The following is a 15,445-nucleotide window of genomic DNA, read 5'->3' on the forward strand; positions in this document are numbered from 1 at the left end:
ACAAATGGCCTTTGGCTATTGAAGCTACATGCACACTCACACACACACACACACACACATATCCTCTCCAACACTCCAACAACAATGACACTTGAAAGCAAAGTTCTACACAAAACGACAACAGCAACGATTTGTGTGTCAACATAACTCTTGCTAATGTCACATTTGTGCTTATAACCATCTGACATAAATGACATAGCCATCCAGGTACTCCCACACCAACACACACACACATCGAATTCACCAACAACATAAATACTTCAACTGTATGCATTCCCAGCCTAACAAAAGAGATCCTTTTGGAATTTTCTCTCATATAAGCACCACATCACACTACCACTCAAACACTTTCCCGACACACACTTTAAGCACACCTCTCACCATGGCAGAGGGCGTGAAGATGTTTGTCATATAGAGTAGTACATTTAAATTTTTCAAATTTATGACTTTATTTATGCAGGGAATCTTTCCTTATATGCTTCTGTAATGTGTGTGTGTGTGCATGTGTGATAGGCTATGCGTGTGATATGTTGTGAAAATTATCTTTGCTTAGGTTTCAGATTTATATACAATCGCACTCCTGTGGATATTCGAATGAATGGCCATGGATAGTTTGCAGTAAACTTCAAATGCAGTTGTTGTTATGTGCTACCTAGAATTGTTCATTTCTTTCATTCTTCGACATTCACCAAATGCCTTTTTGTGGTATGTGTGTGTGTGTGTGCGCGCCATATACAGGTCATCAGTGTCATTTGCAGGTTGGAGTTTGCACAGTGGGCCAACTATGGAAAAATACGAATTTTATACCACAAAAACAACTATATATATATTGGGTTGCCCAAAAAGTAATTGCGGTTTTTTTTTAAAGAAAGTAAATGCATTTTTAATAAAACTTAGAATGAACTTTAATTTTTTTACACTTTTTTTCTAAAGCAAGCTAAAAATCACAGCTGGTAACTGACAGAAGAAAGAATGCAATTACAGAGTCACAAGTTGTGAAAAAATTTGTCAACGCTGACTATATGAAAAATCCGCAATTACTTTTTGGGCAACCCAATATATATAAATGAACTTGTGTTTGTTTGTCGATTTGTTTGTTTGTTCCGTATAGACTCAAAAACGTCTGAACCGATTACCTTGAAATGTTCGCTGATTGTGTAGGTTGGTCTAGAAGAAAACATAGGCTATATAATCTTTTGATATCGGGAGGGGGGAGGACCCTCCCCTTTACCCCAAAAGTACTACCCAAAAATAAAAGTGGACCGATCGGGACAATATGGGATGCAAATGAAAGGTATTCAAGAGTAGAGTATAGAAGTTGGGTCCAAGTACCTGGGTGGCCGCCCCAGCCCCAAAACCCCTTAGAATAGGTTTATTTGACGATCATGACAATATGGGGCTCAAATGAAAGATATAAGGGAGTAAATTACGAATATGGTCAGTAAGTAGGAATAGGCTCTATAATTTACTGATAACTCCTCCCTCCACCGTTACCCCATAAACACCACCCAAAATTAAAAGTGGACCAATAATGACAAAATGGGTATCAAATGAAAAGGACGCGGGAGTAGATTACGAATCTGGCATACAAATTCATGTCAAAGTATACGGAGTCACCCATCCCCCACAAAAACGCCCAAAAAGGAGAATAATAGCCAATCACGGATATATGGGACTCGGTTTGCTTATTCCGAATAGACTGAAAAACGACAGAACTGATTTTCTCGAAATGTTCGCATATTGTGTAGGTTGGTCTGGTAGGAAACATAGGCTGTATAGTTTTTCGGAATCGGAAGGGGGACGGACCCTCCCCCTTATGCCAAAAACACAACCCAAAATCAAAAGTGGACCGATCGGGACAATATAGGTATCAAATGAAAGGTATTGGAGAGTAGAATACGAATATGATATGATATATATTATGAATTTGAGTATAAGTACCCATCGGGCCGCCCCAACCCCAAAATTCCCCCAAACAGACATATTGGACGTTCATTTCAATATGGGGCTCAAATGAAAGGTATTCGGGAGTAGATTTCGAATTTGGCATCCTCAAAAACGCCATTAGGCCCATTATGACTATATGATACTTGGCTGAACCGATTTTCTTGAAATTGTCATAGATTGTATATGTTTGTCTGGAAGGTAACATACTATATATATATAACTTTAAGGTGTCGTGTGGAGGCGGACGCTCCCCTTTACCCCAAAACGCCATTCATATCCGAAAGTGGTCGGATGGGCACAATAAGTGTATCAAATGAAAGGTATTGGAGACCAAAACACGAATATGGTATTAAAATTTGGGTTCAAGTATCCAGCGCCTCCCCCCCAACACCAAAACTCCTCCAAACATATATATTCGAAGTTCATGTCAATATAGGACTCAAATGAAAAGTATTAGGCAGTAGATTACAAATATGGCACAAAACATTAGGTCCAAGTAATGGGAGGTCGCTCCCCCCCCAAATACTCCCAAATGGGCATATTAGCCGACCATGGCTATATAGGACTCAAATGAAAGGTATTAGGGAGTAGATTACGAATATGACTATGACATTAAAAATTTGTGTTCAAGTCTAGGTGGCGCTTTTCCTCTTTAAGGTACGTCAGATGGGTTATTTGACCCATTATGACAACATGGGACTCAAAAGAAAGATATTAGAGTAGAAAACGAATTTGATATCCAATTTTGAAGCCAAGTATTTTGGGGTACGTCCCAAAGCACCCCCTAAACTGATATCTATTTTCAGTGCAAAGTACCGGTGGCCGCCCCAGCCCCAAAACACCTTCCAAAGGGTTAATATTTACGGGCCATGGCAATATGGGGCTTAAATGAAAGGGATTTGGAAGTGCAACACATAATTGGAAATCCATATTTGAATCGAAATGTCTGAGGTGCCATCCCTTCCCTAATGAGAACATTACCCTAATTAAGAACATTAACACCAGGAACCGAGAGGGGGCAAATTCTCACACATCAATGAGTGCTTTCCGATACAAGTTTAAACCTAATGATAAGGGACCTTTTTTGTTATAGCCGAGTCCGAACGGCGTCCCGCAGTGCGACACCTCTTTGGGAAAATTTTTTAAATGATCATGCATGGAATAGTAGCTCGCACATGTCGCCAACCTTAAGTGGGGTTAAACACCGCTTTGCCCGATGTTCTCGCCAGGTTTCGAACGCGTTTAGCGTCATAGGCTACAATGGCACGAATTCGATATCCGCATTCAGGGCAAAGTGTTCCTACCCTAAAAAGATATTAGAGAGTAAAAGGAGGCACAGCGGAGCGGGCCCGGTTCGGCTAGTCATAAATATAATGCGAAGAGTTTAGCATACTAATGACGGGTTTAGCATGTATCCATCCTGATGATTTTTTTTATACCCTCCACCATAAGATGGGGGGTATACTAATTTCGTCATTCTGTTTGTAACTACTCGAAATATTCGTCTGAGACCCCATAAAGTATATATATTCTTGATCGTCGTGACATTTTATGTCGATATAGCCATGTCCGTCCGTCTGTCCGTCCGTCCGTCTGTCTGTCGAAAGCACGCTAACTTCCGAAGGAGTAAAGCTAGCCGCTTGAAATTTTGCACAAATACTTCTTATTAGTGTAGGTCGGTTGGTATTGTAAATGGGCCATATCGGTCCATGTTTTGATATAGCTGCCATATAAACCGATCTTGGGTCTTGACTTCTTGAGCCTCTAGAGTGCGCAATTCTTATCCGATTGGAATGAAATTTTGCACGACGTGTTTTGTTATGATATCCAACAACTGTGCCAAGTATAGTTTAAATCGGTCCATAACCTGATATAGCTGCCATATAAACCGATCTTGGGTCTTGACTTCTTGAGCCTCTAGAGTGCGCAATTCTTATCCGATTGAAATGAAATTTTGCACGACGTGTTTTGTTATTATATCCAACAACTGTGCCAAGTATGGTTGAAATCGGTCCATAACCTGATATAGCTGCCATATAAACCGATCTTGGGTCTTGACTTTTTGAGCCTCTAGAGGGCACAATTCTTATCCGATTTGAATGAATTTTTGCACGAAGTATTTCGTTATGATATCCAACAACTGTGCCAAGTATGGTTGAAATCCATCCATAACCTGATATAGCTGTCATATAAACAGATCTGGGGATTTGACTTCTTGAGCTTCTAGAGGGCTCAATTCCTATCCGATTTGGCTGAAATTTTGCATGACGTATTTTATTTTTAGTTTCAACAACTGTGTCAAATAAGGTTCAAATCGGTTCATAACCTGATATAGCTGCCATATAAACCGATCTGGGATCTTGACTTCTTGACCCCTAGAAGTCGCAATTACTATCCGATATGCCTGAAATTTTGTACGATGGATCCTCTCATGACCATCAACAAACGTGTTTATTATGGTCTGAATCGGTCTATAGCCCGATACAGATCCCATATAAATCGTTCTCTCTATTTTACTTCGTGAGCCCCAATGGGCGCAATTCTTATACGAATTGGCTGAAATTTTACACAGATCTCCAACATATAATTTAATTGTGGTCCGAACCGGACCATATCTTGATATCGTTTTAATAGCAGAGCAACTCTTTTCTTATATCCTTTTTTGCCTAAGAAGAGATGCCGGGAAAAGAACTTGACAAACGCGATCCATGGTGGAGGGTATATAAGATTCGGCCCGGCCGAACTTAGCACGCTTTTACTTGTTTATTTTATTTTTAATTTTTATTACAAAAACCATGTTTTATTCTGATTAAACGCTGGCCAAGAAAGGAAAGGTTATTTGAGTTTCTTGTTATTATGTTTACTTAAAAAAGTCTTTCGTTTAGTCAAATAATTCAATTTTTAATCACGGAGAGAATTAAATACAAGTAAAAAAGCTTTAAGATATCTATGGTGGGTATTAAAATATTTTGTCGGACGTATGGATATGTTAAGAGTGACTTAGTTTGTCAAGACTTAGCTTATTTAGGTTTCAAACCATCTAACTAAGTTCCACTGTCACAGTACTAAACATAAATTTCATATTTGTGTTAGTAATATATGCCATATGAATATGTACGACTACAAGTATGTATAGATTTATATTCAACTACAAATATTTATGAGTCCGTAGATGTACCTATATGTATATGTATATACACACATGCGTAACTGAGAGTATGTGTGTGTCCGAATTAGTTTATGTGAAAATAAACTGGGGGAAAATATTCGATAAAAATGACTTTTCCTGTGTCTCGTACTAAAACCATTTGTCATATCGATTGCATAGCATTCGATTTTTTCGATATTGTTGTTGGTTTTTCTGTTTGCCGTTCTAGACTATAACACACGGATAAATGCCAGGCTTATGGTCTTATGCTACCCAAATACTCTAGCAAAGAAACTGCTATTACACTTACTCACCAAGCGATAGAGAGAGAGAGAAGTAGTAGAGAAAGAGCAACCACTGCAGTTTAAAATTGTTTTACTGCAACATTTGTTAAAATTGACACAAAAATGGCAAAAGGATTTTTCGTTATGCTGCTGCTGTTATTGATTTTTGTTATTTTTTTATTGGCCGCAAACATTTGCATTTTTAAGATAAGAGTTAAATGTTAAAAAGATCAATGCCATTACATTTGAATGTGCTTTTGATTTATGGATTTTTTTTTTTTTGGTAAAATTAGTAAATTCGGTAAAAGCTAAAATTGGCTAGAAAACCAAAGATAAAACCTGTCTGCTACGCAGTAGATGTTATAACACTTCTAAGGGGTAAGGATCCTTAACACATATGCAGAAGAGCCGAAAGGGTCTTGCATATGGCATATGACTGGGCTAGACCCAGAGGTCTCAATGTTAACCCAGAGAAGACTGAAATATGCCTCTTCACGAGGAGGACGAAGGTGGGCCCATTTAGCGCACCACGTTTCCTCAATAAAACGATTTCGATATCTGACAAGGTCAAATACTTAGGTGTGATCTTCAAAAGGAATCTGAATTGGAAGTATCACATTCGGAAGCGTACTGAGAAGGCTCACAGCTGTTGGTCATTATGTAGACGGGCCGTAGGCACGATATGGGCTTGAATCCAAGGATAGTCCACAGGCTCTACAGGAGCGTGATTAGACCAATACTTACTGAAGCCTCAGTAGTTTGGTGGACTACTATGTAGAAAAAGTGCAACATAAAGTGCATACAACAAGCTCAGAGAACATGTTGTCTTGTCACAGGCTGAGCGACCACTAGGGCACTGGAGACTATTCTAGATATCCGACCCATTGACATACAGATTAAGTGTGAGGCTGCCACTGCGGCTATGAGATTAAGGGCAATGGGAGAATGGATTGCGGATTGGAGCAGTTCATACCATCGCGGTATAATCGAGGTGATGATAGAAAACCTGGAAGGAAGGGATACCTGGGATGAACCTTAAAGTCGAGTGCGAGGCACTGCTGCCAGCGGCACAGTTTTGGATTGATGGAACCCTAGCATTACCATCTGGAAGATCATGTTACACGGATGGATCAAAGCTAGAGGACAGAGTGGACCTGGGGGTCTACATTGAGAACCCAGGGACTGAGATCTGTTTTAGACTGCCTGACCATAATACGGTCTTGCAGGCGGAGATCCGGGCGATCACGTAATGCGTCAGGTGGTGTGGTGCTAATGCGAGGACGTCGATTGTGAACATCTTTACCGACAGTAAAATTGCCTTAAGAGCAACCACACCCAGGATGGTAAGGTCACGAACAGTCTTGCAGTGTAAAAAGAAGATTAACGTCTTCTCTGAGGATGGGAAAATAACGGAGTAAGAAGAAATGAAAGGGCAGACAATTCGGCGGTGAAGGCCAGAGGACTGCCGTCAATAAACTTGGTTAAACCGAAGCCTTCCAGGTCGACGCAGTCCGAGTTGAAAGCATGGGCGACAAGTGCACATGCAACATTGTGGAACAGCAAAACGGTCAGTAGGATGACGAAAATCCTATGGGGGCATCCAGATCGTGGGAGGACAATGCTATTACATGGAAACGTTGACCGTGACTGCGCCTCAAATTGTCCATCCATTTAGATCAATTTTGTCATACTCTTTCCAACATATTGGCCGGTATCTCACGAATAAATGCTGCAATTTTGTCTTCCAATACATCAATTGAAGAGGGTTTGTCTGTATGGACATGAGCTTTAACATAGCCCCACAAAAAATAGTCTAAAGGCGTTAAATCGCACAATCTAGGCGGCCAATCGACTGGTCCGGAATATGAAAAAAAAATTTTCACCGAACTCGCCTCTCAATAAGTCTATTGTTACGCATGCTGTGTGGCATGTGGCACCGTCTTGTTGAAACCACATGTCATGCGAGTCAAGCTCTTGCATTTTGAGCTAAAAAAAGTTGGATATCATCTCACGATAGCACTAACCTGTCATAGTTTTGTTACGATTCGCATCAACTTTGAAGAAGTATGGTCCAATGATGCCACCAGCCTATAAACCGCTACAATCTGTGACTTTTTATACCAGCCATCGAAGGATCAGGGTATATTCATTTTGTCATTCCGTTTGCAACACATCGAAATATCCATTTCAGACCCTATAAAATATTTATATATATTCTTAATCAGCGTAAAAATCTAAGATGGTCTAGCCATGTCCGTCCGTCTGTCTGTTGAAATCACGCTACAGTATTTAAAAATAGAGATTTTGAGCTGAAACTTTGCACAGATTCTTTTTTTGTCCATAAGCAGGTTAAGTTCGAAGATGGGCTATATCGGACTATATCTTGATATAGCCCCCATATAGACCGATCCGCCGATCGCCGATTAGGCTCATAAAAGCCACATTTATTATCCGATATTGCTGAAATTTAGAACAGTGAGTTGCGTTAGGCCAGCCGATATGCCACTTCAATATGGCCCAGATCAGTTCAGATTTAGATATAGCTTCCATATAGACCGATAGCATAGTTACACGCATCAAAATACAACGGCTGCGTTGGCTAGGTCACATTGTCAGAATGGATGAAGAAGCTCCAGCAAAGAAGTCTTTTGAAGGCAAACACGGTGGTACACGCAAACCGGGAAGACCCGAAAAGCCCGATGGAAAGATCAAGTGGTGGGAGACACCTCGAAACTTGGTGTCAGAGATTTTAGAATGAGCGCAGAAGATCGAGGCGCTTGGAACGCTATTCTACGTTCGGCTAGTGAAACAAATAATCTGTCATAGCCATTTATAGGCCGATTTTTCAAAAATTTGAAACAGTAAGTTTTGTTAGTCTCCTTGACATCTTCTCTCAGTTTGGCCCAAATCGGTCCAGATTTGGATATAGCTGCCATAGAGACCGATCTTTCGATTTAAGGTCCTGGGCCCATAAAAGGCGCATTTACAGCCCGATTTTGCGAAAATTTGGGACAGTGAGTTGTGTTAGGCCCCTTGACATATTCTTTCAAGTTGGGTCAGATCGGTTCAGATTTCGATATAGCTGCCATATAGGCCAATCTCTCGATATAAGGTTTTGGGACCAAAAAAGTCGCATTTATTGTCCGATGTCGCCGAAATTTGGGACAGTGAGATGCGTTAGGCTCTGCAAAAATTTTTTGCAATTTGGCCCAGATCGGTCCAGATTTGGATATAGTTGCCACATAGACCGACCTTTCAATTTAAGGTTTTGGGCCCATAAAGGCTCATTTATTGTCCGATGTCGCCGAAATTTGGGACAGTGAGTTGTGTTAGGCTCCTCGACATCTTCTTTCAATTTGGCCCAGATCGATCCAGATTTGGATATAGCTGCCACATAGACCGATCTCCCGATTTAAGGTTTTAGACCCATAAAAGGCGCATGTATTGTCCGATGTCGCCGAAATTCGGGACAGTGACTTGTGTTAGGCTTTTCAACAATTTTTTGCAATTTGACCCATATCGGTCCAGATTTGGATATAGCTGCCATATAGACAGATATCTCGATTTAAGGTTTTGGGACCATAAAAGGCACATTTATTGTCCGATTTCGCCGAAATTTGGTATAATGAGTTCTGTTAGGCTCTTCGATATCTTTCTGCAATATGGCCCACATGCGTCCAGATTTGGATATAGCTGCCATATAGACCGATCTCACGATTTAAGGTTTTGGACCCATAAAAGGCGCATTTATTGTCCGATTTCGCCGAAAGTTGGGACAGGGAGTTGTGTAAGGCCCTTCGTCAGCTCTCTTTAATTTAGCCCAGATCGGTTCAGATTTGGATAAATCTACCATATAGACCGATCTCTCGATTTAAAGTCTTGGCCCCATAAAAAGCAGATTTATAATCCGATTTCGCTGAAATTTGACACAGTGACTTATGTTAGGCTTTCCGACATCCGTTTCGTATATGGTTAAGAGCAGTCTATATTTCGATATGGCTACCACAAAGACCATTTTTTTGTTTTAGAAAATTGATCAATGACTCGTACTTATTAGACCTCTCAATATCCTCAATATCCAAATCGGGCCATATTTCGATATAGCTGTTATGGGGGCATAAATTATGCATTTTATACCGGATTATGAAGAAAGGTGTTTTACATATATACCCGAGGTGGTGGGTATCCACCAATTTAAACTTTTGTACAAAAATTTAACTTCTAAGTGGTTTGTGCCTGACGTTTATCAATGTTTGAATAGAACAAACGTCACTTTTGTTATTAACAGGCGAAAGTTCATGCATTCATGACACAGAAAATTATTTTTGAGAAATAAAGTTAAAAAGTCATCACCCTAATTACCTAGTGATGAGGGTAATTAGGGTGATGACTTTTTAACTTTTTTTCTCAAAAATAATTTCCTTTGTCATGAATACATGAACTTTTGCCGACTAATAACTAAAGTGACGTTAATTCTATTTAAATATTGAAAAACGTCGGGCACAAATCACTTAGAAGTAATAGTTTTGTACAAAAGTTTTGATTTTTTCATTCTCATAAAAAATAAATATGCAAATTATGCCCATGAACACAGGGGCAAACTTCTCACATATCAATGAGTGCAGTCCGATACAAACTTTTAATCAAATCGTACAAATATTGCGGCTTTTAGGGGATCAAGATGTCAATTCGGGAGTTCGGTTTATATGGGAGCTAAACAAAATCGAATTGAACCATACTTGGCACATGTTTTGGAAGCCGTAACAGAAATCTACGTACAAAATTGTCAGCCCAATTGTTTAAAATTACGGCTTCCAGGGGCTTGAGAAGTCAAGTCCAAGGACCACTTTATGTGGGAGCCATATCCAAATCTGAACCGATATGAGCCATTTGCCATCTTCAATGGCCAATCACAATAAGCAGTATCTTTGCAAAATTTCGAGCGGCTAACTTTACGCGTTCGACCGATATCGTGATTTTAACCGACGGATGGACATGGCTAGAACGTCTCAGAATGTCGATGTGCTCAAGAATATATGTACTTTATGGGGTCGCTGTTTAATACTTCGAGGTGTTACAAACAGAATGACTTGATTATTATACCCCCATACTATGTAGGTGGGTATAGAAATTACATTAGCAAAGTGATCTCAAATTTAGTTTATTTTCATAAATTTGAGTTTCTATAGCAAACTAGGTTTGTGTTTCTTGTATCTGCAGGTTTTCTCCAAATCGTACTTTTTTTAAACCCTTGCCTATGGCTTACAACCTGTTAGTTTTGCTTAAAATTCGATTTGGCATCAAATTGATGACTTATTTAAATGTAATTTTCCCCCTTATAATCTGAACTATTAAAATGGAATTTTTGGAAATTAAATTTAGTTTTATTGCCAAAAGGTTTATCAATGACTTTGTCTTATTATGGAGAGAGAAAGAGAGAGTCTTGCTGTAATGGCTGCTGCTGCCAATGTCTTACATTTAAATTAAGCCGATTAACTAATCAGCCGATATCTTAAGAAACTCGTTTGTTTTTTTGTCATTTCAATCGTTTCTTATAGGCCCATTTAAGTTGCTCCAGTTATTTATTGGTAATAAAAACTTTTTTCTGGTACTCAGTGCTAGAAAACAAAGCTCAAAGACTCAGCCATTCGGAATTGATAAAAATAAGAGAGAGAGATAGAGAGAGAAAAAAAGAACATAAAACAGCAACGAACACCTAAACAAATTGCAAATAAGTTGTAGACATAATTTATGAATTTTGTATGCTCTTACGTACTACATAACATTGTATAATATTTATGAGACTAACTGCCATCCATATATCTATGGTGTTGTCTGTAATTTTTTCATTTAAGTGTTGAATATTAACTGCTGAAAAGATAATCAAAGAAGAGCTCATTAAATTTTTGAAAAGAATGTTAGGCAAGGTTTTTGGAACTTATTTTTAGAATTCACATTTTGATCTAGTTCAGCAGCTTAAAACGAAAAACAAAATAACTAGCAGTCCATTGGCCTCTGTGTTGGAAAAGAAGTATTTCTTCTGATTAAATTGGTGTTGGTGGTGTTGTTATTGATAGTCGTGTAAAGAATTTGGTGTAAACAAATTCAAGTTTATGTATAAAACACGCCGATTTTGTACAACACGATTTACATGTGTTCTACCCCATTGAATTTATAGAACGGGAATTAATCACTCAATTCTATTGTCTATCCAGGTGTTCAATATTGTCTTAACTTTGTATACAACTTTTATGTGGAATTCGAAGATGTAACGAAATGGTAACAAGTTTAAGTTTGGTGCAAGTCTCCAGCAAGAATTGCGTTATATATCGCAGTATGCACCTCTGGCGAAATTTTCGTTTCCATAAGAAACGCATTAACATATCCCAAACTCAATTTAAACTCAAATTACCGAATTTTACCGAAATTCGACCAAAATTATAAAGGGTGATTTTTTTGAGGTTAGGATTTTCATGCATTAGTATTTGACAGATCACGTGGGATTTCAGACATGGTGTCAAAGAGAAAGATGCTCAGTATGCTTTGACATTTCATCATGAATAGACTTACTAACGAGCAACGCTTGCAAATCATTGAATTTTATTACCAAAATCAGTGTTCGGTTCGAAATGTGTTCATTCACCGTTCAGCGATGAGGCTCATTTCTGGTTGAATGGCTACGTAAATAAGCAAAATTGCCGCATTTGGAGTGAAGAGCAACCAGAAGCCGTTCAAGAACTGCCCATGCATCCCGAAAAATGCACTGTTTGGTGTGGTTTGTACGCTGGTGGAATCATTGGACCGTATTTTTTCAAAGATGCTGTTGGACGCAACGTTACGGTGAATGAACACATTTCGAACCGAACACTGATTTTGGTAATAAAATTCAATGATTTGCAAGCGTTGCTCGTTAGTAAGTCTATTCATGATGAAATGTCAAAGCATACTGAGCATCTTTCTCTTTGACACCATGTCTGAAATCCCACGTGATCTGTCAAATACTAATGCATGAAAATCCTAACTTCAAAAAAATCACCCTTTAAATTGATGTTTGTCTACAGAACTATTTTTCAGTGGCAACATAAATGTCTTGGCTTTTACCGAAAATTTCGCTAGATGTGAATACCCAGCTTAAGGGCTTAGCAACCACTTTCATATTAACATTCTGAACGGTCTTCAAGACCACGTTTGAAGTAAGAAAACCAACTAGTCATTCAGAATTTCTTCTCTGCGTTCAGCTAATTAGTTTAGGTTAGGTTGAAAAGAGGGTGCAGATATTAATCCGCCCAATACCACTATGGACATACACCTCCTTCTTGCTTGCTTTCAGTAATAGCCTCGCCTTTTCACGATCTGGATCCCCTCATAGAATTTTCGCCGCCCTGCTGACCGTTTCGCTGTTCCACAATGTTGCATGCGCATTTGTCGCCCACTCCCTTAACTCAGACTGCGTCGACCCAAAAGGCTTCGGGTTAACCAAGTTTATTGACGGCAGTCCTCTGGCCTTCAACGCCAAATCGTCTGCCCTTTCATTTCCCCTTACTCCGTTATGGCCCGGCACCCAAACGGTGCGGATTCTCCAATCCTCAGAGAAGGCGTTAATATCCTTCTTACACTGCAAGACTGTTCGTGACCTTACCGTCCTGGTTGTAATTGCCCTTATGGCAATTTTATTGTCGGTAAAGATGTTCACACTCGACGTCCTCGCGTTAGCACCACACCACTTCACGTATTCCGTGATCGCCCGGATCTCCGCCTGCAGGACCGTATTATGGTCAGGCAGTCTAAAACAGATCTTAGTCCCTAGGTTCTCAATGTAAACCCCCAGGCCCACTATGTCCTCTAGCTTTGATCCATCCGTGTAACATGATCTTCTAGATGGCAATAATAGGGTTGCGTCAATCCAAGACTGTGCCGATGGCAACAGTGCCTCGCACTCGTCTTCAAAGTTCATCTCAGGTATCCGATCGGAAACCTCTTTGCTTCCTTCCAGGTTTCCTATCGTCGCCTCGATTATACCGCGATGGTATGAGCAGCTCGCATCCTCAAACCATTCTCCCGTCGCCTTAAGTCTCATAGCTGTAGTGGCTGCCTCACTCTTAATCTGTATGTCAATGTGTCGGATATCTAGAATAGTCTCCAGTGTCGATGGTTAAATCATCATAATTAATATACCCTCCATAGGATGGGTAGAAGCATATTTCGATATGTTACTTCGGCCCAACAAAGTATATATTTATATTCTTAATCGTTTTGGTATTACAAATCAATTTAGCACGTTTGTCTGTCTGTCCCTCGAATACACGCTAATGTTCGAAGGAGTAAAGCTAGACGCTTGAGATTTAACACAAATTTCTCCTACCAGTGTTGGATCATATCGGTATCGTAAATGGATCATTGCGTCTCATGTTCTGATATAGCTGTCATATATCGAATTTCGGATCTCACCTCTTGGGCCTCTAGAGGGCGCAATTTTTAACCGATTTGGCTTAAAATTTGCATGAGGCATTTTATTTTGAATTTTAAAACCGCGCCAAGAATGCATCGAATCGATTTATAACCTGGTGTAGCAGTCAAATACACAAATTCCTGATTTCGATTTTTTGATCCACTAGAGGGAGCAATTTCAACCTGTTGGCTGAAAATTTGCACGTCAAATTTTGATATGGCTTAGGACAGCCGTGTGAATTATGGTTCAAATAGGTTTATAAACTTATATTGCTCCCACATAGCGTTTTTAAGTTTTTAAGAAAAATTAACTAGTGCAAGTTTGCGCAGGAGGAAATTTAGCTTTTTTAATTCAAGACACTTCACTGAACAACACTAAAAAAGAACTAGGTCGTCCCAAGTAGGCCCCTTTTAGATCCACTCTGCTGAAAATTTCGATTTTACAGATACAGCTTTATTTTTGCCTCTTATTCAAAACCAAATGTACTAACCATTTGTTCATGTCTGTGACACCTGTCTTTGATAACTCAGCTTCCAGTTATGTTCTCTTTAAGATCACATTCTAGTTTGGTACCCCAATTAAAAAAAATCCATTTTTCTACGTACGAAAACATCGATTAGTTGAAGGGGTACCTCACATATAAATATTTTTATACCCACTATCTCATCCCTTTGTAACATAGTAATCTCATCCATTTGTAACACCTCGTAATCTGGATCTTCTCGACATCCTGAGTCGATATAGCCATGTCCTTCCGTCTGTCGAAATCACGATAGCGGTCGAACGCGCAAAGCTAGCCGCTTAAAATTTTCCTCAGATACACTTAAAATTAATGTAGGTCGTTGGGGATTGCAAATGGGCCATATCGGTTCAGATTTGGATTTTGGCCTTATAAACCAATCTCTCGATTCAACTTCTTGAGATCCTGGAAGCCGCAATTTGTGTCCGATTTGGCTGCACATAGTGTTCTGTTATGAATTCCAACAACTGTGCCAAGCACGGTCCAAAACTGTCTATAACCAGTTATAGCTCCCATATTTTAGCAAAATCCATGGTGGTGTGTTCCCAAGATTCGGCCCGGCCGAACTTATCACGCTTTTATTTCTTTTTCAGATCTTGTTATTTGAAGGTTTTTTTTAAAGATTAGTAAAAAGGTGATAACAATTTTCATTTGCGATTTTTGCATTTGTGTTCGCCGGGGTAACACTATGCGACGACTGATTCCAGTTGCCCCTTATTTGGGAACCGTCTCTGATGTTGGTCATTGTTTATTACAAGGCGCTAATAACTTGCCTTGTCATTTCGATTATGATAGGCACTCAGTATTTAGGTAAGAGTAAGTGCCCCCTAACCTCTTACTGAGACTGTCCTCACAAAAACTCAGATTGTCCGCATTTGCAGCTACACCGCATGAATAAGAAGATTTTACAACTGTCCCGTCATCGTATAGCTGGGAGTAACACACATGCTAGAACTTTGATGCCCGATCTGTGTGGTGTTCATTGCCATAACAAGAAGGTAAGCTATTAGCTACCGGACGCGTCCACAGGTTGCGTATAGTGGCATGCTATATGCGGGCTATCAACGGTATCAAGTGGAGAGTCTCCGTGAGAGGAC

At 39.6% G+C, this 15,445-nt stretch overlaps 1 protein-coding gene across 1 annotated transcript in view; it reads left to right on the forward strand.

Annotated features, from left to right (window-relative positions):
- LOC106090424 (protein turtle homolog A) overlaps positions 1-15,445 on the forward strand; it is a 436,959-nt gene that overhangs the window by 107,658 nt on the left and 313,856 nt on the right. The window lies entirely within an intron of this gene.

Source organism: Stomoxys calcitrans, chromosome 2 (assembly GCF_963082655.1).
Source record: "Stomoxys calcitrans chromosome 2, idStoCalc2.1, whole genome shotgun sequence".
NCBI classification, from domain to species: Eukaryota; Metazoa; Arthropoda; class Insecta; order Diptera; family Muscidae; genus Stomoxys; species Stomoxys calcitrans.